The sequence below is a fragment of the Heptranchias perlo genome, chromosome 17, assembly GCF_035084215.1.
Source record: "Heptranchias perlo isolate sHepPer1 chromosome 17, sHepPer1.hap1, whole genome shotgun sequence".
NCBI classification, from domain to species: domain Eukaryota; kingdom Metazoa; phylum Chordata; class Chondrichthyes; order Hexanchiformes; family Hexanchidae; genus Heptranchias; species Heptranchias perlo.
This window is the reverse complement of record NC_090341.1, coordinates 18,391,623-18,419,106: the sequence shown is the minus strand read 5'-3', so window position 1 is coordinate 18,419,106 and position 27,484 is coordinate 18,391,623. Positions and strand designations below refer to the sequence as shown.

The 27,484-nt window shown below is 44.5% G+C and overlaps 1 long non-coding RNA gene across 2 annotated transcripts in view; it reads right to left on the bottom strand.

The window, feature by feature from the left end:
* The window catches only part of LOC137334128 (uncharacterized), an 84,023-nt gene that overhangs the window by 42,652 nt on the left and 13,887 nt on the right, over positions 1 to 27,484 (bottom strand). For both annotated transcript variants that reach the window (XR_010966070.1, XR_010966071.1), the window contains exon 2: positions 20,210 to 20,286. This is a non-coding gene — a long non-coding RNA (uncharacterized lncRNA). The remainder of the gene's footprint in view (positions 1 to 20,209; positions 20,287 to 27,484) is intronic.

The window sequence follows — 27,484 nt, the reverse complement described above, 5'->3', positions numbered from 1 at the left end:
TCATGATTCTCCTTGTGCTTTATCCTGTTATCTAGATTCACTGAACCTTTTTGGAGTATTATCTTAGACATTTCATTTGATTTATTTATCATTTCTGTCACTTTTGATCAACGCAAAATGCATGATTCAGTGATTGCGAACATTGATACACCAACACACACGGCATGGAATGGAAGGAAACGGATTTGTACCTGAGATTACCTCATACACTAAAAGTCCAATGAGACAGTCAGGAAAAACCCAAGTGGTAGGCAGGCACTTCTTTCAAAGAGGAGGGAAAATCTGAAGGCAAGTCAAGCAGGTTTCTTTCAATTCCCCCCCCCCTCCCCCAAAGCCTTGACATAGAGCAGCATTGGTCCAGACCAGGGAACAAGTTACCTGTCTGCCTTCTTTTCTAGAGAATAATGCAAGACCTGTGGAGGAAGCATGAAAAGAAAGGGATAAATACTTATATGCAGTGTGCACCATCCACAGGATGCACTGCAGCAACTCACCAAGGCTTCTTCGACAGAACCTCCCAAATCCGCGACCTCTACCACCTAGAAGGACAAGAGCAGCAGGGACATGGGAACAACACCACCTGCACGTTCCCCTCCAAGTCACACACCATCCCGACTTGGAAATATATCGCCGTTACTTCATCGTCACTGGGTCAAAATCCTGGAACTCCCTTCCTAACAGCACTGTGGGAGAACTTTCACCAAACGGACTGCAGCGGTTCAAGAAGGTGGCTCACCACCACCTTCTCAAGGGCAATTAGGAATGGGCAATAAATGCTGGCCTCGCCAACGACGCCCACATCCCATGAACGAATAAAAAAAAAGTCAGGACCATAGCCAATGTGTCTAGATTTTACTGATGCAAAATATGGCTGGACTCCCCACAACAAACATGACCAACGACAATTTTGGTATTTGACTTTGGCGTCATGTGTACATTTTAGCAAACTGATTTTATGACTGATATCCTTATTGTGAACACGTAACAAAGTTTTGCATTTAGTTTTCCTTTAGTGCACTTACAAGCCTTCAAACCACCCTCCAGAGGAAGGCTACAGCCTTGGGTCTGCATTAGATTTTGTTACTGTCCGATATAAAGCTGATAAAATCTGATTTATAACCTTCAGCAAGTAGCTAGGGTTATTCTGTTCCTTTTAGAAAGGCAAATAGAAATATAATTCATGTAACTAATCCTGCCAAACTCCATGTCTATTTGGAACAGGTTGTTCTGAAATTTTTCAGATGCTCCAATTCTCCATAGTTTCCAAATTGTTCTAGTCCTTGAATTCAGATCCAGACAAACTCAGCGTCCTAAGGATGCAGTGACTATTTGCAATATTAGTGCACAAACTCAACACATTTCTATGAAGTTCCTTTATCTGGAGTGTGGATTGACTAGGGAAAGCCAGCACGGATTTGTTAAAGGCAAATCACGTTTAACTAACCTGATAGAGTTTTTTGATGAGGTAACAGAGAGGGTAGATGAGGGCAATGCAGTTGATATGGTGTATATGGACTTTGAAAAGGCGTTTGATAAGGTACCACATGGTAGGCTTGTCATCAAGATTATGGCCCATGGAATAAAGTGGATAGTAGCAACATGGATACAGAATTGGCTAAGTGACAGGAAACAGAGAGTAGTGGTGAACGGTTGTTTTTCGGACTGGAGGGAGGTATACAGTGATGTTCCCCAGGGTCAGTGCTGGGACCACTGCTTTTCTTGATATATATTAATGATTTGGACTAGGGTGTACAGGGCACAATTTCAAAATTTGCAGATGACACAAAACTTGAAAGGGTAGTGAACAGTGAGGAGGATAGTGATAGACTTCAAGAGTATATAGACACACTGGTGGCATGGGCGGACACATGGCAGATGAAATTTAATGCAGAAAGATGCGAAGTGATACATTTCAGTAGGAAGAACGAGGAGAGCCAATATAAACTAGAGGACACAATTCTAAAAGGGTACAGGAACAGAGCGATCTGGGGGTATATGTGCACAAATCGTTGAAGGTAGCAGGGCAGGTTGAGAAAGCAGTTAAAAAAGCTTATGGGATGCTGGACTTTATAAATAGAGGCATAGAGTACAAAAGTAAGGAAGTTATGATGAATCTTTACAAAACACTAGTTCGGCCACAACTGGAGTATTGTGTCCAGTTCTGGGCACCACACTTTAGAAAGGATGTGAAGGCCTTAGAGAGGGTGCAGAAAAGATTTACTAGAATGATTCCAGAGATGAGCGTCTTTAGTTATGTGGATTGACTGGAGAAGCTGGGGTTGTTCTCCTTGGAACAGAGAAGGTTGCGAGGAGATCTGATAGAGGTATTCAAAATCATGAAGGGTCTAGACAGAGTAGATAGAGAGAAACTGTTCCCATTGGGGGATGGGTCAAGAACCAGAGGACATAGATTTAAGGCAAAAGAACTAAAGGTGACATGAGGAAAAACTTTTTTACAAAGCAAGTGGTTAGGATCTGGAATGCACTGTCCGAGGTTGGTGGTGGAGGAAGATTCAATCATGGCCTTCAAAAGGGAACTGGATAAGTACTTGAAAGTAAAAAATTTGCAGGGCTACGGGGATAGGGCAGGGGAGTGGGACTAGCTGGATTGCTCTTACATAGTGCCGTTGCAGACTTGATGGGCCGAATGGCCTCCTTCCGTCTGTAACCTTTCTATAATTCTATGACCTGCTATTTTAATGGAGGTGCTAACCTTTCAAAACAAGAACATGAAGTGTACAAGTGGGTAGTGGGAAAGCTTTAATGGCCCTACCCAATGTCAGTTAAATATTTTCCTGGAAAGGTAAAAGGGGTGTCGTGCATGAATAGTATTACCTAGCCCCAGCAGTGTCAGTACCCTGGTGAGAGGAGTGGAGGTGACAGAAGGGACAAAACTAGAAAGGACAAAAAGAATAAAACAGAATTTCAAATTTTTTGCATTTTTAGCTGGCTGCAAATCTCCAAGAATCCCAGCCTTACAATTCATTACAATTACTCTTGCTTCATTTTACAATTTAACTTTGAAATTTGTGCAAACAAAAAATAACTTGCCCTTGATAGTGTTTGCAGATGTCAGGTTGATTCCCTCAACCTTTTCCCTAATTCGCACGCACTGATAAGCTTTGTAAATCATTGCGTGCTAACAGCCCTGGCTGGCTGAAGGCCACCCTAAACAATCCACACCAGACAAAGTGGCTGCTGATAATATCGAAGCTCAGCCATTCAGCTTTAGTAACCAACAAGAAATCTTCAAGGGGCAGCCCAGATAAAAGTTATTTCGACTTCATCCAGGAGGTCACTGCTGAAAAAGCCGATATTTCTGACATGCTATTCGAGGGAAAATGAAAAGGTTATATTTATACTTTAAAAATAAAATGACTGTACTGAGGTTCCCCTACTGTTTGTTATACTGGGATTAATTTTCACCTTTGTATTACATTATGATCTAAGTAAATTGAACAGGTTTTATACTGTGATATTTTGGCACATGGTGTAATGCAATGTTTCATGTTGTGTAAATGTAATAGTTGGCAAAGTTTATCTTACTACACCAGGCTGGATGAGTAGGCAATTTTCAGTTGGTGAAAAAACAAAATACAGAAGCTGCCCTGATTACTTAATCTAGTAAGTGCGCTGCCTAGTATGGAACTGAACTATACCAACATGGGAAGGTTTCAGGTTCAATCCCTGACTGTGCTGGTCTTAGCCAGGGTGGTGCTCGTTTCTTCAGGAGAGATGGAGCAAAAACTAAAAAAAGGGGGAAAAGATACATTCAGAACTAAGGTTTAATTTAGCGATTGCTAACCAGACATTTTAATCTCCTATGCAAAATTAACTTGATATAGCATTCTTACAGTTATGCCCAGGATTACTCCTTTGCACTTTAGTTAACCCACTGTTCTCCAGGTTAAATTAATTCCAAAGCATGGTTTCTTTAAGAGCATAAGAAAAGTCAAGGGTGAGCAATGACTGGTCAACCCAGGAAATTCTTTTCCCCCTCCCTCATTTAAGATTGCCAGGAAACTTTTTCTGAGCAGTCATGATCGCCCCAGTTAAACCATCAGGTTAGCATCTGAATTTTGTTAGCTAATAGATTAGCTAAAAGATTTGTCTTTCACCAACTGAAAATCACCTAATCACCAAGCCTCGTACAGCAAGATAAACTTTAGCAAATGTAACATTTACACAATGTACAATGAAACACTGCATTTCACCATTTACCAAAATTCTCTAGTAAAAACCTATTCAACCCACCTTAGCTTGTAATGTAATACAAATATGAATACACAGGACAGCTGACAGTTTAGCTGATTGTCTACCTTTTTGTTTTAATTAGGATATACAGTCCTATTTATTAAAGATATATCCTTCTTCTGATAAAATGCTTTCCATGTCATTATTCCAGATTTATAATCAAATGTACAGTTCCATGAATTGTGGCATAATTATGTCATTAAATCAGGTTTACCTTTGTTAAATATTATAATTATTTATGAAAAGTTTGCTTAAGGGAATACATGGTTTCTACAGTTTTTGCAGAAATTATATTTTTCCAGCTTGATTTTATATTTCTAACTTGTTACTTAACAGAATTGTAGTTCTACTGTAAAAATCTTAATTTTCTATAACAATTGTTTTCAAGATTTATAATTTCAGACTTTTAGTACAAATCAGACAAGAAAACCTGGCCAGGCAAGGTCTCTTACTTCACATAGAATGGAAAATATGTAACAACAGTCCTTGCATTTTAAATTGTTCATGTTCAAATCTCATGGCCTCGCCCCTCTCTGTATCTGTAACCTTCTCCAGTCCTACAATCCTCCGTGAACTCTGTGTTCCTCCAACTCTGGCCTCTTGTGCGTTCTCCCACTCCCTTTGCCCCACCATTGGCAGTCGTGTCTTCAGCTGTCTAAGTCCTAAGCTCTGCAATTCCCTCTTTGAACCTCTCTCCCTCTCCACTTCTCTCTCGTCCTTTAAGACCCTCCTTAAAATCCACCCTCTTTAACCAAGCTTTTAGTCACCCATCCTAATATCTCCTTCCTTGGCTCGGTGCTAATTTTTATCTGATGATACTTCTGTAGAATTGTGGTTCTACTGTAAAAATCTTAATTTTCTGTAATAATCGTTTTCAAGATTTATAATTTCAGACTTTTGCTACAAATCAGACCAGAAAACATGACCAGACAAAGTCTCTTTTACTTCATGTATAATGGAAAATGAATAATAACAGTACTTGCATTTATATAGCATATTATCATGTTCAAATATCTCAAACCACTTCATACAATTTGAAGTTCACTGACTGCGTCCTATGTTAATGGCATTTGGTGGTCATTTGATTGAAGGACAATGCTGCATGATGGGAGTGATCCTCTATTTTTAGTTCACTGCTAAAATAGAGTGTTGTGCGACCACAAAGCGTTCCATCAAGCAGGCCAGATGGGAGCCTAGTAGTATTGACATTAAGCAGTTATACTGGGAATCAGTTGTCAATTGAAAGTGAATCTGAATGTCCAAATCTATTATTGGTAGAGGTTTCAGAAACCATTTTCAGGCTATTGGTCAGTGTGCAATTATGACCCTTTCAATCTGCTTTTGGCTAGGGTAAGATAGTTATTGGCAGAGCTATATTTGAACACTGTAGACACAAATGATTAACAAGCAGCAGCCTCATTGGAACTAAAGCATAATGTAATGTACTGAAGTAGTAAGAACTTCACCTGACTTTTGTTAAATATAACTTGTGTTTAATAGTTATCGTTGTGATAGTGCTGATTGCTTTATTATGACTTGAAAATGTATTGCTGTTGATTTGTCCTTGGATGCAGATGTGATTTTGATGTGGTTGGAGATGTCTGGGATGCCTGGCATTTCACAATAAAGTCTGCTACAAAATCAATTTCAGGCAAAGTGCCGCTATCTTATACTTATTTTAACCCTATTATATAATAGAAAATTTGCATTTATGCAGCACCTTATAACATCTCCCAGCTTTTCACATATAATGAAGTAATTTGAGGTGCAATCATGCTGTTATGTAGACAAGCCCTGCAACCATTTTGTGTACAGCAACATCCCACAAGTAAATAACCTGATAATCTATCTTTGATATTGTTGGCTGCTCTAATTTGAATAGTGCTATAGGATCTTTAACATTGACTTGAATCACTGGAACAAGCAGGCGGGGCCTTAGTTTAACACCTCACCTAAAGGATGGAACCTCTGACAATGCAGCACTCCCTTTGTATTGCACTTAGGGATTAGCCGAGTTTACGTGTTCAAGTCCTGGAGTGGAGATTGAACCCGCAATCTCCTAAATCATAGTGCCTCCAGCAGAGCCAAGCTGGTAAGGTATAGGGTGACAGATTTGGCAATCACATTTGTGGTAATAGTGAGGGAAATCTGGCAGTCATTTTTAGACCAGTTATGCAGCAGTTTGCACCAATGAAAAACAGTTTCAGAATCATCACAAACTGTAATATAATTCAGGTATGAAATCACCTCACCAGCACTTAGGCAAAAGGAATGAGGCCATCACCAGGAGACAGTCTCACATCACTTTGCTTTTTACCCAACAGTACATTGCAAAGTTTAAAACATGTTCACCTGGGGATAATTTGACCATCATTTAGATGCATTTGAATGCAGCTTTGTGCATGTATGCTTGCATGCGTACTCAGAACTCCAATCTCCCTGGCCAGAGCATGAAACAGCAGCTAAAGTACAACTTGAGTCTGCTGGTCATGAGTCGATGTAGACAGGTACTGGTGTCAAAAAGTTAACACTAACTTAACGACACCTTTAGAGGCTCCCATTACTAATTAATATAACGTAAGTATGTCTGATGCAGAATCTATATTGGTTTAAGGTCTATGTTACAAACGTCAACTCTACACTAGATATTCTCTTGGGTTCAGCATCGCTGGTCTCTCCCACAAGCAGATCCCGTGTCCCTAATGCTCAGGACCTCACCTTTGATAGCCAATAATTAACAAGGGCTGCAACAATGAAAGTCTTGATTATATGAACTGGATACTATAATCCTGCATGTGCTGCCATGTGGGCTTCTCCAATCTCCCAAAAGGCAATTGATGAACACTTTGGTGTGAGACAAGGCCAAATGTAAATCAACAAGCTGGTTTATTTTTCATGTAACAGTTGAATGAACAGAGTAACAATTGTAATGAATTGCAACTTATTTTGTGGCGTTCCTCGTAACATAGAAAATAACAAAACATGATGCATATCTCCCACTAGTGGGCTAAACGTAACTTTTCTGACCAGCATTAGGATTATGGAGAGCATTCTCACTCTTTGCCTGTCTCACTTACCAGATCTAACAGCGTAATCTGCTGGTGGTGATGCCGAGTTTCTCACGATGCTCCACTTTTCCAGCTTCCACCCTAACCACGTCAAAGAGGCCATCCCCTATGGACAGGCCCTGCAAATACACAGGGTCTGCTCAGACGAGGACGAACGCGACGGACACCTACAGACGCTGAAAGACGCCCTAGTAAGAACGGGATATGACGCTCGACTCATCGATCGACAGTTCCGACGGGCCACAGCAAAAAATCGCATAGACCTCCTCAGGAGACTAACACGGGACGCAACCAACAGAGTACCCTTTGTCGTCCAGTACTTCCCCGGAGCGGAGAAACTACGCCATGTTCTCCGCAGCCTTCAACATGTCATCAATGAGGACAAACACCTCGTTATGGCCATCCCCACACCTCCACTACTCGCCTTTAAACAGCCACCCAACCTCAAACAGACCATCGTTCGCAGCAAATTACCTAGCTTTCAAGAGAACAGCGTCCACGACACCACACAACCCTGCCACGGTAACCTCTGCAAGACATGCCAGATCATCGACACAGATACCACCATCACACGAGAGGACACCACCCACCAGGTGCATGGTTCATACTCCTGTGACTCGGCCAACGTTGTCTACCTCATACGTTGCAGGAAAGGATGCCCCAGAGCATGGTACATTGGTGAGACCATGCAGACGCTGTGACAACGGATGAACGGACACCGCGCAACAATCGCCAAACAGAAGGGTTCCCTCCCAGTCGGGGAACACTTCAGCAGTCATGGACATTCATCCACCGACCTTCGGGTAAGCGTACTCCAAGGCGGCCTTCGAGACACACGACAACGCAAAATCGTCGAGCAGAAATTGATAGCCAAGTTCCGCACCCATGAGGACGGCCTCAACCGGGATCTTGGGTTCATGTCACGCTACACGTTACCCCACCAGCGAACAAATGTTATCTGTTTTTAATATAACGGGTCAGTCGCTGTCTTTTCTATGTTTCTACCTCTCTATCTCTGTTTTTTTTTTGTTTGTTGTTTTTTTTTGGTGATTTGTATATTCTGAGACCTGGCAGGTAACACCTGTCTGTCTGCACACTGATTGCCTTGGCAACGGGCAGTTGAAAAAACTGTCTGTACTCACCAAGCATTGTTCTGTGAATTATAAATGCGATTTCATTTCGAGGATTTCATTTTCACATCGTTCACCTGACGAAGGAGGAAGCCTCCGAAAGCTTGTGAATTTAAAATAAAATTGCTGGACTATAACTTGGTGTTGTAAAATTGTTTACAACAGATCTAACAGAGTCACTCTCTGTGTGTCTGTACATCCATTCTCATCTGAATCTAATCCACACTTCCCAAATGCTGTGTGTTGTGAATTTAACTTAATATCATCAACTTAATATATATTACATAAGAATATAAGAAATTAAGAAATAGGAGCAGGAGTAGGCCATACGGCCCCTTGAGCCTGCTCCGCCATTCAATAAGATCATGGCTGATCTTCGACCTCAACTCCACTTTCCTGCCCGATCCCCATATCCCTTAATTCCCCTAGAGTCCAAAAATCTATCGATCTCAGTCTTGAATATACTCAATGACTGAACATCCACAGCCCTCTGGGGTAGAGAATTCCAAAGATTCACAAAATTCTGAGTGAAGAAATTCCTCCTCATCTCAGTCCTAAATGGCCGAACCCTTATCCTGAGACTATGCCCCCCAGTTCTAGACTCTCCAGCCAGAGGAAACAGCCTCTCAGCATCAACCCTGTCAAGCTCTCGCAGAACCTTACATGTTTCAATGAGATCACCTTCTAAACTCCAGAAAGTATAGGTCCATTCTACTCGATCTCTCCTCATAGGACAACCCTCTTTTTCCAGGAATCAATCTAGTGAACCTTCATTGGACCCCCTCTAAGGCAAGTCAATCCTTCCTTAGGTAAGGAGACCAAAACTGCACACAGTACGCCAGGTGTGGTCTCATCAAAGCCCTGTGCAATTGCAGCAAGACTTCCTTACTCTTGTATTCCAACCACCTTGCAATAAAGGTCAACATACCATTTGCCTTCCTAATTGCTTGCTGTACCTGGATGTTAAACTTCTGTGTTTCATGTACAAAGACAACTTAATTCTTCTGAACACCATCATTTAATAGTTTCTCACCATTTAAAAAATATTCTGTTTTTCTATTCTTCCTACCAAAGTGAATAACCTCACATTCCTCACATTATAATCCATCTGCCACCTCCTTGCCTGTCTTAACCTGTCTATAACCCTTTACAGACTCTTTGGCCTCAATTTTCAAATGGATGCGTTGGGGGCAATGAAAATTGAGAAAATCCAGAACAGGAAAGGAAGCCGGCTCCAACCCGTTGACTTCAGCGTTTCTAACAGACGCATCTGGGAACGCGCATGCTTCAGGAATCCAGAATTCTCACCGGCAATTAAAGCTGGCAGGCTGATATTTAAAGCAGTCATTAAGATAGTTAAAGTTGTTAAAGTACTTAATTTTATGGTGATTGAGGCAGGGAAAGGATTTTAATTCTGCCTCAGTGTGTTTCCCGTGCTGTATGAAACACTCATGTTGAAAGAGTCATGTTTGAGCCAGCAGCCATTTGGACATTTAAATCCCTGTTTGACAGATAGGGATAAAAGGTGAGTTATTGCAGCAAGGCACTCAGTTCTCGTGGGAGATCTTTGTGTTTAGACTGAGAATTCTTGGTTTCCATTCAGAACTGTTCTGTTTACACATATTGACCAACTTTCCGGACCCCCTCAAATTGACATCATCAGGATGGTGGGGGGGGGGGGCGCGATGACTCCCGTACCTGTGCCACCATTCCACTCATGCAGGAGATGGACTTCTCCATCCTCTGTGCTATTGTGGAGAGTGCGCGTGGCACCTGTTCCAGTATCTCGCAAATGTGCTGCTGTCCCCCGATCATTCTCCTCTTAAAGGATGGCCCCTGGGGTTCAGCATCTGCGTCCAGCTGAGCAGAGCTGGAGAGGAGAGCGCCCACCGACGCGGACTCGCCACAGCTGCCCCTGCCATCAGTTTCTGCTCGTGCTCACTTATGTGTGGTGACTCACCAGGTGCCAACCCAACTAACTGACGACTAGGATCCACCGAGGTGTGAGTATCTGTGCTGGTGAATGGCTCACTAAGATGTGACAGTGCACCCTCAGAGGCCTGGAGCTCCTCTGAGGAATCGCCCTCTGCCGTCGCTGAGGTTGCTAAAGGGTCCGTAAGAGAACAGAAGGCAATATTAAGCATCATCACAGATATGTCATGTTGCGATAAGCATACTGAGGTGTTCAACATGCCAAGCATTGTTAATATCAATTCATGTTGTGTGTGATGAATGTTAAAGTTGTGTCACCATACGTTTGTGGGGTCCCAGTCTAGGCATCCCTGACGGACGGGCACTCGAGGGTGTGGCTGATCTGCAGGGCCTCCTGCTCCGCATCTGTGAGGACCACTATTTGTTGTGGCCCCACCCTCCAGTCCTCACCCTCTCACGTGCATTCTGAGCTCTCTTCTTCTAGAAGGGGAGAAAGTACAGACGTGTGAGTGAGTGATGGTGAAGTGGCCAACCGATGAATGCATTGGTTTGGGTGAGGCTGACCGTGAAAGAGGTGCATCAGAGGGTGACTATGAGACGGATACATCACATTGGATGAGGATTGCGGTGAGTGGTAGTGGTGGGGTCACAAATGGGATGGTGAGGAAGTGCTCAGGAAGTGCAGGTAAGTTGAGGATGAGCCTTAAGTGGGTGTGAAGAGTGATGTGATGGAGTAGTCTTGGCAGTGCAGAATGAGTTGGTGGGGGGGGGTGGTTAATGTGGAACACGGAACGCAGTAGAATCAGTAAGTGTACTCACTTTTACTGACCGAGTTAGGTCATTGAAACGCTTCCTGCTCTGGACCCAGGTGCTGGGAGATGTTGCTGATGTTGGTGACCTCCTCTGCCACCTCGAGCCAGGCCTTCTTGGAGGCAGAGGCAGGGCACTTCCTCCTGTCAGCTGGGTAAAAAAATTCCCTCCTCCTCTTCACCCTGGTCAGTAGCACCTGGAGTGAGGTGTCATAACATCTTGGAGCAGCCTTGCCCCTGTGCTGCTCCATATTGTATGTTCTTGGTCTTTGCTCCTGCAAAATCCATTGGAGCATTGACCCTTTAAATCTAGACACTCCAGCTGACAGCCTGTCATATGGGTGCGCATTCCACCCACAGAGCAGCTTTTGGACGGCAAACCCGGAAGCCACGTTAAGGGCCACCAATTAACTCGCGATCGCGTGGGGCATGGTAAGTTTTTATTATCCGGGTTTGCCGCGTGCCCATTAACGACCTCCCCCCCACCCCCTGCTGCCATCCCGCATTCTTCGATCTTCGATCCAGACCTTCAAAGCATCCTACGCGCTCTCATCCCACATACTCCCCGCGTGGGAGACTTCTACTGCCTCCCAAAGATACACAAAGCCAACACACCCGGACGTCCTATCGTATCAGGCACGGAACCCTGTGTGAGAACCTCTCTGGATACGTCGAGGGCATCCTGAAACCCATCGTACAGGGAACCCCCAGCTTCTGTCGCGACACTACAGACTTCCTACAGTACCCACGGACCAGTTGAACCAGGAACACTTCTCACCACGATGGACGTCTCGGCACTCTACACCAGTATCCCCCACGATGACTGCATCGCTGCAACAGCATCAATACTCAACACCAACAACAGCCAATCTCCAGACGCCATCCTACAACTCATCCGCTTCATCCTGGATCACAATGTCGTCACCTTCGAATACCAGTTCTTTACCCAAACACACGGAACAGCCATGGGGACCAAATTTGCACCCCAATACGCCAACATTTTCATGCACAAGTTCGAGCAGGACTTCGTCACTGCACAGGACCTCCAACCAACGCTATACACCAGAGACATCAACGACATTTTCTTCCTGTGGACTCACGGCGAAGAATCACTGAAGAGACTACACGATAACATCAACAAGTTCTATCCCACTATCAAGCTCACCATGGACTACTCCTCAGAATCGGTTTCATTCTTGGACACACGAATCTCCATCAAAGACGGGCACCTCAGCACCTCACTCTACCGCAAGCCCACGGACAACCTCACGATGCTCCACTTTTCCAGCTTCCACCCTAACCATGTCAAAGAGGCCATCCCCTATGGACAGGCCCTGTGAATACACAGGATCTGCTCAGACGAGGAGGAACGCAATGGACACCTACAGACGGTGAAAGACGCCCTCGTAAGAACGGGATATGACGCTCGACTCGTCGATCGACAGTTCCGACGGGCCACAGCGAAAAATCGCATAGACCTCCTCAGAAGACTAACCCGGGACGCAACCAACAGAGTACCCTTCGTCGTCCAGTACTTCCCCGGGGCGGAGAAACTACGCCATGTTCTCCGCAGCCTTCAACATGTCATCGATGACGACGAACACCTCGCTAAGGCCATCCCCACACCTCCACTACTCGCCTTCAAACAGCCACCCAACCTCAAACAGACCATCGTTCGCAGCAAATTACCCAGCTTTCCGGAGAACAGCGTCCACGACACCACACAACCCTGCCACGGCAACCTCTGCAAGACATGCCAGATCATCGACACAGATACCACCATCACACGAGAGGACACCACCCACCAGGTACATGGTTCATACTCCTGTGACTCGGCCAACGTTGTCTACCTCATACGTTGCAGGAAAGGATGCCCCGGAGCATGGTACATTGGCGAGACCATGCAGACACTGCGACAACGGATGAACGGACACCGTGCAACAATCGTCAGACAGGAGGGTTCACTCCCAGTCGGGGAACACTTCAGCAGTCAAGGACATTCAGCCACCGATCTTCGGGTAAGCGTTCTCCAAGGCGGCCTTCGAGACACACGACAACGCAAAATCGTCGAGCAGAAATTGATAGCCAAGTTCCGCACCCATGAGGACGGCCTCAACCGGGATCTTGGGTTCATGTCACGCGACACGTAACCCCACCAGCGAATAAAAGTTATCTGTTTTTAATACAATGGGTCATTCTCTGTCTTTCTCTTCCTTTCGGATGTTTCTCCCTCTCTCTCTCTATCTTTTGTTCTGGCCGTTTGTATATTCAGTGGTCCTGTAGGTAACATCTCTCTGTCTGAACACTTTGATTGCCTTGATAACGGGCAGATGGAAAGATTATCTGTAATCACCAGGTATTGTTATCTGACTATAAATGCGAAATGTTCAAGGAATCCCACTCACTCACCTGACGAAGGAGATAATCTCCGAAAGCTTGTGATTTTCAAATAAAACTGTTGGACTATAACCTGGTGTTGTAAGATTCTTTACATTTGTCAATCCCAGTCCATCACCGGCAACTCCACATCATGGCACTCTTTGAAAATTGAGCCTTCAGTGTCCTACTCACAGCTTACTTTCCCACATAGCTTTGTATCGTCAGTAAACTTGGATACATTACACTCGGTCCCTTCATCTAAGTCATTAATATAGATTGTAAATAGCTGAGGCCCAAGCACTTAGCCTTGAGGCACCCCACTAGTTACAGCCTGCCAACCTGAAAATGACCCGTTTATTCCTACTCTCTGCTTTCTGTCCATTAACCAATCCTCTATCCATGCTAATATGTTACCCCCAACCCTATGATCCCCTATCTTTTGTAACAACCTCTTATGTGGCACCTTATCGAATGCCTTTTGAAAATTCAAATATACTACACCCACTGGTCCCCCTTTGTCTACCCTGCTAATTACATCCTCAAAAAACTCTAATAGATTTGTCAAACATGATTTCCTTGCATAAAACCATGTTGACTCTGCCTAATCATATTATGATTTTCTAAGTCCCCTGTTACCACGTCCTTAATAATAGATTCCAGCATTTTCTCGACTATTGATGTCAGGCTAACTGGCCTGAAGTTCCCTGTTTTCTCTCTCCCTTCTTTCTTGAATAGCAGTGTTACATCTGCTACCTTCCAATCCACTGGGACCGTTCTAGAATCTGGGGAATTTTGGAAGATCATAACCAATGCATCCACTATCTCTGCAGCCACCTCTTTTGGAACCCTAGGATGTAGGCCATCAGGTCCAGGGGTTTTGTCAGTTTTTAGTCCCATTAATTTCTCCAGTACTTTTTCATCACTAATATTAATTACTTTAAGTTCCTCACTCTCATTAGCCCCTTGGTTCCCCACTATTTCTGGTATACTTTTTGTATGTTCCACTGTGAAGACAGATACAAAATATTTGTTGAACATCTCTGCCATTTCCTTATTCCCGATTATAATTTCTCCTGTCTCAGCCTCTAAGGGACCCATGTTTACTTTGGCTACTCTCTTCCTTTTTACATACTTATAGAAGCTCTTACAATCTGTTTTTATATTTCTTGCTAGTTTACGCACATATTCTATTTTCTCCCTCTTTATCAATTTTATGGTCATCTTTTGCTGGTTTCTAAAACTATCCCAATCCTCAGGCTTACTACTCTTCTTGGCAACATTATAAGCCTCTTCTTTTAATCTGATACTATCCTTAACTTCTTTAGATAGCCATGGATGGATCACTTTACCTGTGGAGTTTTTATTCCTCAATGGAATGTATATTCGTTGAGAATTATGAAATATTTCTTTAAATGTTTGCCATTGCTTATCTACCGTTATATCTTTTAATCTAATTTCCCAATCAACCGTAGTCAACTTGCCCCTCATACCTATGTAATTGGCTATGTTTAAGTTTAAGGCTCTAGTTTTGGACTTAAGTACGTCACTCTCAAATTCAATGTGAAATTCTACCATATTATGATCACTCATCCCCAGAGGATCCCTTTCTATGAGATTACTAATTAACCCTGTCTCATTACACAAGACAAGATCTAAATTAGCCTGTTCCCTGGTTGCTCTCATGACATATTGTTCTAGGAAACAGTCTTGAATGCATTCCATGAACTCGTCCTCCAAACTGCCAATTTGATTTGTCCAGTCTATATGAAGATTGAAATCCCCCACGATTATTGCATTACCTTTGTTACAAGCTCCTCTCATTTCTTGATTAATACTTTGTCCAACAGTATAACTCCTGTTAGGGGGCCTATAAACTACTCCCACCAGTGTTTTCTGTCCCTTGTTATTTCTTATCTCCACCCTTACTGATTCTACTTCCTGATCTTCTGAGCCAAGATCATTTCTCATCACTGTCCTTATGTCATCCTTTATTATCAGGGCTACCCTGAATCCTTTTCGATTTTGTCTGTCTTTTCGAAAAGTCAAATACCCTAGTGCAACCATGTCTCAGTAATGGCTAATAGATCAAACCCATTTATCGCTATTTGTGCCATTAGTTCATCTACCTTGTTACGAATGCTCCGTGCATTCAGATAAAGCACCTTTAATTTTAACTTTGAACTATTTTTCCCTGATTTGACCTTATTCACTGACGCACTATTACTGTTAAACTCTCCGTCCATTCCTGACGCACTCTGCTTATCTTTACCCAAATTGCTACACTGCTCTATGGCCTTGACTTTTCTCTTTAGATTTATAAATTTACCCTTACCTGAACCCTCCCCCTCCTTTCTAGTTCAAAGCCCTATCAACCCCCCTAGTTATTCGATTCACTAGGGCATTGGTTCCAGCCCGGTTTAAGTGGAGCCCGCCCCAACGGAAAAGCTCCCTCTTTCCCCAGTACTGGTGCCAGTGCCTCATGAATTGAAACCCCTGTCTCCCACACCACTCTTTGAGCCACGCATTTAACTCTCTGATCTGTTTGTCCCTATGCCAATTTGCATGTGGTTCAGGTAGTAATCCAGAGATTATTACCTTTGAGGTTCTGCTTCCTAATTTGGGCCCTAGCTCCTCAAACGCCCTCAGCGGAACCTCATTCCTAGTTCTACCTATGTTGTGGTTCCTATGTGGACCACGACAACTGGATCCTCCCCCTCATGCACCAATTTCTTCTCCAGCCATGAGGTGATATCCTTAACCTTGGCAACGGGCAGGCAACACAGCCTTCGGTGAAGTTACACTGAAATGCTTCCATGGACAAATAATCAGAAATCTCAATACTTGACAACTAGTACCCCAACCACCTCTTCCCACTCACCTCCCCCCCCCCCCCCACCGTCCCTCACCCCATGAATTGTTGATTGCCCTCGTACCAACAGTAGGCCAAAACAGACTCTTGCAGGCTAAGATACAATCTTTTATGTTAAGTACATGCAGAGATCCATCACTTACTGTGGTACATATTATGCCACATAAAAATATTTCTATCCAAAATCTATTTCAGCTCATTCAGGTCAAACTACTCCATTCCCACACAATCCAAGAGGATGAAACTGAGGGAGGGGGAAGAGAGGGAGAGAGATTCTGATGCTTTCTTTCGTTATTTTTAGACCTGTCAAATTCACTTATTGTTCTTATTCTTTTGTGAAAAGAAAATGCAACTTTTTTTCTGTACATCTCACTGTAAAAATAACCCCCATTTTATTCACCAAAATGGGTTTGCAATCTGTGTCAGCGTTTATCTCAAAACATCTGACAGTTTCCAATAGCCCAACCATGGAGGTATGCCAGTTTAATTGAGCGTTTCTCCATATTTTTCAACTGAGCTCAAACATTTTTACAAGAAAAACTAAACATAATTTTGAGGGCCCAATTGGTATATTTTTCAGAGGCTTGAAAATCTGACCTAATTAAAAGATATTGAAGAGCAATTAACATGATAGGCATCTTTGGGCAAATACTAGCATGACTTCATCACCCACAAAATGTTTGCCTCCTCCTTGGCTGTGCACATCAGCAAGTGATAGAATATTTTCAATAATCTAGATTATGGCCCCAGTTTTCCATTGCCATAACAGTACTCTAAACCTTGGCACAATCTCAGAGCCTAGTAATTTTTATCAAGTGTCAATCATGGTACAAAGTCTTAAATTTCTTTTCTCCTCTCATGTTAATTATTGTAAACAATTTTACAACACCAAGTTATAGTCCAGCAATTTTATTTTAAATTCACAAGCTTTCGGAGGCTACCTCCTTCCTCAGGTGAGCGATGTGGAAATGAAATCCTCGAAATGAAGTCGCATTTATAATTCACAGAACAATGCTTGGTGATAACAGACAGTTTTTTCAACTGCCCGTTGCCAAGGCAATCAGTGTGCAGACAGACAGGTGTTACCTGCCAGGTCTCAGAATATACAAATCACCAAAAAAAACAACAAACAAAAAAAAACAGAGATAGAGAGGTAGAAACATAGAAAAGACAGCAACTGACCCGTTATATTAAAAACAGATAACATTTGTTCGCTGGTGGGGTAACGTGTAGCGTGACATGAACCCAAGATCCCGGTTGAGGCCGTCCTCATGGGTGCGGAACTTGGCTATCAATTTCTGCTCGACGATTTTGCGTTGTCGTGTGTCTCGAAGGCCGCCTTGGAGTACGCTTACCCGAAGGTCGGTGGCTGAATGTCCTTGACTGCTGAAGTGTTCCCCGACTGGGAGGGAACCCTCCTGTTTGGCGATTGTTGCGCGGTGTCCGTTCATCCGTTGTCGCAGTGTCTGCATGGTCTCGCCAATGTACCATGCTCCGGGGCATCCTTTCCTGCAACGTATGAGGTAGACAACGTTGGCCGAGTCACAGGAGTATGAACCATGCACCTGGTGGGTGGTGTCCTCTCGTGTGATGGTGGTATCTGTGTCGATGATCTGGCATGTCTTGCAGAGGTTACCGCGGCAGGGTTGTGTGGTGTCGTGGACGCTGTTCTCTTGAAAGCTAGGTAATTTGCTGCGAACGATGGTCTGTTTGAGGTTGGGTGGCTGTTTAAAGGCGAGTAGTGGAGGTGTGGGGATGGCCATAGCGAGGTGTTCGTCGTCATTGATGACATGTTGAAGGCTGCGGAGAACATGGCGTAGTTTCTCCGCTCCGGGGAAGTACTGGACGACAAAGGGTACTCTGTTGGTTGCGTCCCGTGTTAGTCTCCTGAGGAGGTCTATGTGATTTTTTGCTGTGGCCCGTCGGAACTGTCGATCGATGAGTCGAGCGTCATATCCCGTTCTTACTCGGGCGTCTTTCAGCGTCTGTAGGTGTCCATCGCGTTCCTCCTCGTCTGAGCAGACCCTGTGTATTCACAGGGCCTGTCCATAGGGGATGGCCTCTTTGACGTGGTTAGGGTGGAAGCTGGAAAAGTGGAGCATCGTGAGGTTGTCCGTGGGCTTGCGGTAGAGTGAGGTGCTCTTGAAAGCTAGGTAATTTGCTGCGAATCAGTTTCTTTCTTGGACACACGAATCTCCATCAAAGACGGGCACCTCAGCACCTCACTCTACCGCAAGCCCACGGACAACCTCACGATGCTCCACTTTTCCAGCTTCCACCCTAACCACGTCAAAGAGGCCATCCCCTATGGACAGGCCCTGCGAATACACAGGGTCTGCTCAGACGAGGAGGAACGCGATGGACACCTACAGACGCTGAAAGACGCCCTAGTAAGAACAGGATATGACGCTCGACTCATCGATCGACAGTTCCGACGGGCCACAGCAAAAAATCGCATAGACCTCCTCAGGAGACTAACACGGGACGCAACCAACAGAGTACCCTTTGTCGTCCAGTACGTCCCCGGAGCGGAGAAACTACGCCATGTTCTCCGCAGCCTTCAACATGTCATCAATGACGACGAACACCTCGCTATGGCCATCCCCACACCTCCACTACTCGCCTTTAAACAGCCACCCAACCTCAAACAGACCATCGTTCGCAGCAAATTACCTAGCTTTCAAGAGAACAGCGTCCACGACACCACACAACCCTGCCGCGGTAACCTCTGCAAGACATGCCAGATCATCGACACAGATACCACCATCACACGAGAGGACACCACCCACCAGGTGCATGGTTCATACTCCTGTGACTCGGCCAACGTTGTCTACCTCATACGTTGCAGGAAAGGATGCCCCAGAGCATGGTACATTGGCGAGACCATGCAGACACTGCGACAACGGATGAACGGACACCGCGCAACAATCGCCAAACAGGAGGGTTCCCTCCCAGTCGGGGAACACTTCAGCAGTCAAGGACATTCAGCCACCGACCTTCGGGTAAGCGTACTGCAAGGCGGCCTTCGAGACACACGACAACGCAAAATCGTCGAGCAGAAATTGATAGCCAAGTTCCGCACCCATGAGGACGGCCTCAACCGGGATCTTGGGTTCATGTCACGCTACACGTTACCCCACCAGCGAACAAATGTTATCTGTTTTTAATATAACGGGTCAGTTGCTGTCTTTTCTATGTTTCTACCTCTCTATCTCTGTTTTTTTTTTGTTTGTTGTTTTTTTTGGTGATTTGTATATTCTGAGACCTGGCAGGTAACACCTGTCTGTCTGCACACTGATTGCCTTGGCAACGGGCAGTTGAAAAAACTGTCTGTTATCACCAAGCATTGTTCTGTGAATTATAAATGCGACTTCATTTCGAGGATTTCATTTCCACATCGCTCACCTGAGGAAGGAGGTAGCCTCCGAAAGCTTGTGAATTTAAAATAAAATTGCTGGACTATAACTTGGTGTTGTAAAATTGTTTACAATTGTCAACCCCAGTCCATCACCGGCATCTCCACATCATGTTAATTATGGCAATGATATCCTGTCCAAATCAGCCAAGATCACAGTAGTGAAAAACATTTTAGGAAAACATGCAAAATGATTCAGGATGCTGAAGTAGATCTTTTAAGAGGAACAGGAATTAGAAAAAAAGATGTAACTCTACGTCACTTGGCTGCCGAATTCCCCAAATGTAATCCTGGTACTTTGAAGGAATGATGTCCCACGTACCCTTTTGTGGTTTATCAGCAAGCAAACTCACCAGTCAGGAACTACCATCAATTGTATAGGTTCAAGCAGTTCCACGATGGAAACAGCCCACTGTCTCTGGCCTTCGACCTAAAAGTAATAAAGTATCAAAAATATTTATTAAATGGAACAGACACAAACAACATATTAGCGTGTGAAATGAAAATTGCATTTTATATGTTATATCTTTGACCTGCGCTGTGATTTCATTAAAACTGGGAGCAGATGGCTACTCATAAAGATCTATACAAAGTACAGCATTGTTAGACTGTCAGGCACCTTAGCCACCTGCCTCTGTACCAGAGACCATGGAATCAGACCTGCACCCCTTAGAATGCTTGGAAACTTCCACCTGCGCATTAATCTACAGAGAAATCACATTTAACCCTGGGCATCGAATTAATAAGGAGATGGTATTGGGATCATAGCCTGTGGAATGTTGGAAAGGAGTTTATAAGAATGAAGGAACAAGTTGACGGGAAAGAAATAAACAAAAGTATCAGTAAAATATGTAAGGCATTACTTCCTTTGAATAATATATAGGGCATTATCATCCATAAACATCATTATCATACCAGGCTGCAGGGCAAACACAGTTTAAAACTTGGAATTACACATTCACAGAAACTAGCAGCATATCTAAAGGAAAGCTGTTCACAATCTGAAATGAAACATTGCCATACCTCCTATCTGTGGAACAGACTACTCTCTAGTTCAGTAAACACTGACTCTACTGAAACTTTCAAAAAGGAATTAGACTAATTTCTTATGGAGCAATGAGCGGGAGCATGCGGCTTTGGGGTAGGAAATGAGAAAAATGGTCAGACCAGGTTGTAAAATGGATCTGGAGATCAGAAAGTACTGGGTGATAGATAGCATTGGATGACAGGTATGCTGGATGATCGCGAGTGCTAGATGGCAGAGATCGTCAGATGACAGGGGGTTCTGGATGGCAGAGCGTGCTGGATGACAATGAAAACTGGATAACAGAGGGTGCCGGCTGGCAGAGGGCACTGGACGACGGACTGTGCTGGATGAGCTAATTGGCTTTTTCACATTTTTAATGTTGTGTCCGATAGCTACTTTTAGTTTAAATGGGCTGAAGTCATTTTAATATTTGACTGTGGTACTTTATACATTGCAAGGACCGTAACTGGTGCTGGAGACTGATAGTTCCCGGTGGTAGCTAAAATGACACAGATGGTTGCAGCATTTTGAATATTAAAGGAACAATATCCCTAAATTACAGTTTATTTTGTTTTTACTGTGTAGTTTAGTGTTATATCTTTGTATTTTCTCACCTATGTTTTAAGGTGTATAAAGTTCAAAAGCATCACTATAGAATTCCCCTTTATCAGCATATAAAATGTAATTTAAGTACTGAAATCTCAAGAATCTTTTATGGAATGAGAAGGACCGTGAACTCCTGTTGCACAACAATGTTAATTCCTGAGAATGGCCTACACCCAAACATAATGTTATCTGTCACAAAGGAAAATATGTGACCTAACCAGAGGCTATGCAGAAAATATCTCAGATTTCTTGTTTTAAATATGCAAACAAAATCTGTGACGTAATTCAAATTAGCCTTTACTAGGGTTGCTAACTCTGGTTGGACATAGTCCTGAAGGTTGGATCACATGATGTGTAATCATGTGATCACATGCCATTCGATCACGTGACCACCCCATGCACCACCTTGTTAAAGGTAAAGGTTTAGTTAAATCCCTGTGAATTCACAACAGAGGCAATCAGCATAAATATGCAAACAAACTGAGCCAGACAGACCAGGAAGGTCAAAAGTTTGATCCGTGCTCTGTGCTGAGTTGGCCCATCTCAGCCAGGGTGTCGGTAGGGATGCTACACTTGACCTCAGCTCCCCTGGGTTAGGGAGGGGAAAAGTCAGCCAGGGTTCCCACTCCTGATCGCCACCTTCAATCTCTATCCTCTGGTTCTCAACCCTTCCTCCAATGGGGACAGTTTCTCTTTATTTACTTTATCTAAACCCTTCATGATATTGAATACTTCGATCAAATCTCCTCTCAACCTTCTCTGCTCTAAGGAGAACAACCCCAGCTTCTCTAGTCTATCCACGTAACTGAAATCCCTCATCCCTGGAACCATTCCAGTAAATCTTTTTATGCACCCTTTCTAAGGCCTTCACATCCTTCCTAAAGTGCAGTGCCCAGAATTGGACACAATACTCCAGTTGTGGCCGAACCAGTGTTTTATAAAGGTTCAATATAACTTCCTTGCTTTTGTACTCTATTTATAAAGCCCAGGATCCCGTATGCTTTTTTAACTGCTTTCTCAATCTGTCCCGCCACCTTCAAAGATTTGTGCACATATACCCCCAGGTCTCTCTGTTCCTACACCCACTTTAGAAGTGCCAAAATTGCGTGACTTGTCAAACCAGGAAGTAGTTGAGATCAGATGCTTTGAATGATCGCAAACCAAGTCTGAAATTAGCTTCCACTGAAGCAATTAGTAAAATATTTTCTCAGCTATGCTACTTCGAAAGGATTCTGCAAGCTTGCCCTTCAGCAGTTTCAGGAAAGGAAATCTTTTTCTTCCCACCTCATATACTTTGCTTTTTATTTTTATTGTCCTTTTGTCACTTTAAACTGTTTGTTATTGTTTATTGGGGTCATATTCTTAAAATTAGAGTAAGGAGTCTTACAACACCAGGTTATAGTCCAACAGCTTTATTTGAAATCACAAGCTTTCGGAGCTTTCCTCCTTCGTCACCTGGTGTTGTAAGACTCCTTACATTTGTCCACCCCAGTCCATCACCGGCATCTCCACATCATTAAAATTAGAGCTCAGCCATTCAAGAGTGAAATCAGAAAGCACTTCTTCACACAAAGTGCAGTGGAAATCTGGAACTCTCTCCCCCAAAAGGCTGTGGAGGATGGGTCAATCGAAATTTTCAAGACTGAGATCAATATTTTTTGTTAGATAAGGGTAACAAGGGATATGGAGCAAAGGCGGATAAATGGAGTTGAGGTACAGATCAGGCATGATCGAATTAAATGGGGTTCACGGGGCTGAATGACCAATCCTGTTCTAGTGTTCCTTTGTTCCTTCTGGCACGGACCCCTTACAATGGGGTTCACTTTGTCCATTCCTGTTTATGTCCTTATTCCAGAGGCAGAACAGGAGTAGGAAGAAGAGGAAATGAGAGAGACAAGCAGGATTAGGTCAGGGGTCATTATATATTCATGGCGGGCTTCCAGTGGGATTCTGGCTACCAAACAGATCCCAGTGTCCCCCAGGAAGACCCAACTGATACTGCAGCACCAGAAGAGGCGGAAAGAAAGAGACACTTTTAAGAGAATGATTAAACATAATTGATGGTGCTTTGGTATATCTTCCAAAGACTAACCAAATCTGATCTACTCAAGAGATATTGCAAAGTAATAAAATGTGAAAGGCATCATTGGGCTAAAGTGAGCATGCCCCTATCACCCACATAATATTTACTGCCTCCTTGGCTGTGCACATTAGAAAAGGATGGAATATTTCCTATAGTCTCGAAGCAATGTAATGTTTATATTCCCTTTCCATAACATTATTCTAAATTTTGGCTGAAACAGGGGCGGACATAAGGAAAATGTGTCAGGAACTCAGGCTTTGCTCACCCCCTCCCCTCATCCCTCCCCCCCCCCCCATAGCATCTGCATGCTGCTGACAGGGAAGGGGCAGGAGAGAGAAATTAAAGTCGGGGTGAGGAGACAGCGGTAGGCCTAGCCACTCGATTTCTCCTGCTATTTACGCCACTATTCCACCCAATTTGGGGCAGGATGGTGGAGGAAAATCCAGGCCAAGACATGATGTGGAGTTGTTGCTGTGAGTTGAACAGGAAACCAAGGTGTTGCATGGTCTGGTTCACCTTGAGCGAGAGGATTGAATCAGTGGCAAAGGCGGGGACAGAAAAGGATGGCTTTGGTCTTCCCAATGTTCAATGATGTTCATTTGGAAGAAGTTTTGACTCATCCAAGATGATGTTGGATGGGCAATCTAGCAGCATGGCAGTGGTTGTAGGGATGGGGAAGGTGATGGAGAGGTAGAGCTGGGTGTCATCAGCATGTATATGGGAGCTGACCCCATGCCTGTGGATGATATCACCAAGTGACTGTATATAGATGAGGAAGAGGAGGGGGCCTCGGACTGATCCTTGATGGACTCTAGAGGTCGCAGTGTAAGACAGGAAGAGAAGTCATTGCTGGAGATTCACTGGCTGCATTTGGATAGATAGGTAAAGTACATCATGAGGGCAGTCCCAGTTATCAGGTCAACAACGTAACAAATCTGTCCACTCCTCCTTCTCAATGATATTATGTATCTGTTTAAGTGCTACTTTTATCACTGACTAATATAAAATAGCAAACCGTAACAGGTTAGTTTGAACAAAGTGCATTAAATTCTCTTACTATTTCATCAAAAAAAGATATAATGAATGTGCTGAAATAAAAAGGGAAAATATAGTTCCTGTGCAATTCAGAGCTGTAACTTCAATAACCCCACTACTAACTCAGCCAAGATCCATTGTCTGTGCTGGGTTAATAGTAAAGTAGTAGAACTGGCCTCAGCACTGCTCGATTAGGAAGAGAAAAATCGTACGGGGTCCCTGCTTCTGATTACTATCCAACAACACCCCAGCTGGAAGTACATTTGTAGACATCAGGTGAAGATAGGATTGGGCTCGGCCATGTTTGTCCCCCCACTCACGACCAAATAGCCTGCTGACTCTCATTGTCATGAATGATGGTTACTTGAAGAAGGTAGTAGAAAGTGCCTGATGCTCAAGGAACCGTGCCACAGCGAGAAGTGAATGCCTTTGGGAGAATAGGGAAGGAGAGAAAACTGGAAAAACTGCAAATCTGAAATAACAGTAGAAAATGTTGAACGAGCAGGTCTTATTCGATGCTTTGACCTTTCTGCTACAAATGCTGACTCACCTCATGCAATTCCAGGATTTACTGTTTTTATTTAATGATACTTACCCTTATTTCTCAAAAGATAGACCTCTGCTGAAACAGGAAGTAACATCAATAACGAAACAGTCTTTGAATACACCCACGCTCTTTTTATGAGTTACTTTCCACAAGAACTCCAAATAGCTTTACTGCTTTTTAAATAATCTGGCTGCATTTTATTTGAGTTCTTTCAGCTTTGTCTGGGTTTGTTTCTCACGTCAATCACTCTTACCCTCTGGTTTCTCTCATTTTTTATCAATCTTTGCTTTCTTCCCACAGTTCCTTACCACAAGCCCTCGTTTCATTCCCTGATTTTTGCTTTCAATGTTTCGATTGTACTGCATTAACAAGTGTAGCATTAAAAGCACAGTGAAGAGAGCAAACAGCCACAGTTATAGTGCCCAGTAATATAACTATAGGGCTGGGAGAGTCAGAGCTCTACATATTACTCAAACATGGGGCAGCATTTTAGCACCCGCTATCGGGTGCGTTCCTGGCGGGGGGGCCCCGAAAATCGGGAAATCCCGGAGCGGGACCGGAGCCCGCCTCGAACCCGTGCACTTCCAGGTTCCCCACTGACGCGCCGGCGTGCGCGCGCAGCCCCCACTGGTGGGAATCCCGCAGGCAATTAAAGCCAGCGGGATGCCACTTGAACGTATTTATTTTGCTTGTTCAGGTCATTAACTGACCTGATTAAGGGATTATGTGAGGAGGGGTGGGATTTTAGAGCAAACTGGGACTGTTTCCCATACTGGGGGAAACACTCCCAGTTCAAATGGACCTGTTGCAGCTGTCAGCCTGTGGCAGCTGCAAAGGTCAATTTGATGGGTGGGGGGTGGGGGAGACCCTCACTCATTGCAGGAGGTCACTCTGTCACTTGGGACAAAGTTTGGCCTCCACCACCCTCCTCCTGACAATCAAAGTCACCAACTTGCACACTTACCCCGGGGTCCAGAGACATGTACCTACCTTGCGGACCCCCTCAGATGTACATCTTTTGGATAGGGGCTGCCGTAGCTGCAGTCATGACCTCCTCGGAGGGCGAACAGCATCACCAGCCTCGCCATCCACCTCTGACACGTGGAGCTCCACAACACAGTGCTGTGACACATCCACCTCAACAGCAGGAGGGAGGGCTACTGCAGAGAGAGATGCGTCGCAGAGGGCACTACCCTCGCCACAGGGTCCACAGACCGAGGCTCAGCTTCCTGGACCTCTCTGAGCAGCAGTGCACACGGAGGCTCAGAGTCACTCGTCATGTAGTCGTGGACATCTGCAGCCTCCTTCATGCCAAGCTGCTCCCGGCTGGCCCGAGCACCATCTTCTTACCTGTCGCTGTCAAAGTCACCACTGCCCTCAACAACTTCTCCTCCGCATCCTTCCAGGGTGCCACCAGGGACATTGCCGACATCTCTCAGCCGTCTGCACAAAAGAGCCCTGCAAATACACCTACACCCACTCTGCAGTGACACAATGGGTGGCATCAGTTGTGGGTCTTCATTGTGATCCTCAGGAAAGGGCATTATTGCACAAACCAGACAAGATTCGTGAAGACATGGCAGTAGTGGTGCCAATATAATATGTAATGTGAGTTGATCAGAAATTCAATATAAGTAACAACCGTGACAAACCATCAAACACCCTTGTGCATCCACTTCATGCTCACGACACGATTGCCTTACGCTGCCTACTGCACATATGTGATGCATGCCCTGTGGCTGCAGCACAGGTAGTGGCAGGTTGAGTGAGGCTGGCCATGAAAGAGATGCACGAGAGGGTGAGTATGAGATAGAGCCATGAGATTGTATGAGGATTGGGTTGAGTGGTAGTGGCGGGATGAGTACTGGCGAGGTGAGTAAGTGCAGGTAAGATGAGGATGAGGTTTGAGTGGGTATGAGGGGTGATGTGACAGAGTAGTGTTGGCAGTGCAGAAGGAGATGTGGGGTGGGGGCGGTGATGTGGCAGACGGAGTGTAGGGGAATGAGTAAGTGTACTCACTTCGGCTGACCTACTGAGGTCATTGGAGCGCCTCCTGCATTGTATGCAGGTGGGCGATATGTTGGTGGTGCAGGTGACCTCCTCTGCCACCTCGAGCCAGGCCTTCCTGGTGGCAGAGGCAGGCCGCTTCCTCCCGCCCGCCGGGGGGAGGATCTCTGTCCTCCCCCTCCTCCTCACCCCGTGTATTGATACCTGGAGTGAGGCATCATTAAACTGGGAGCAGCCTTCCCCCTGGGCTGCTCCATGCTGTAATTTTTGCTATTTGTTGCAGCATCTGTCAGTGGAGGACTGCCCCTTTAAATAGAGCTCCT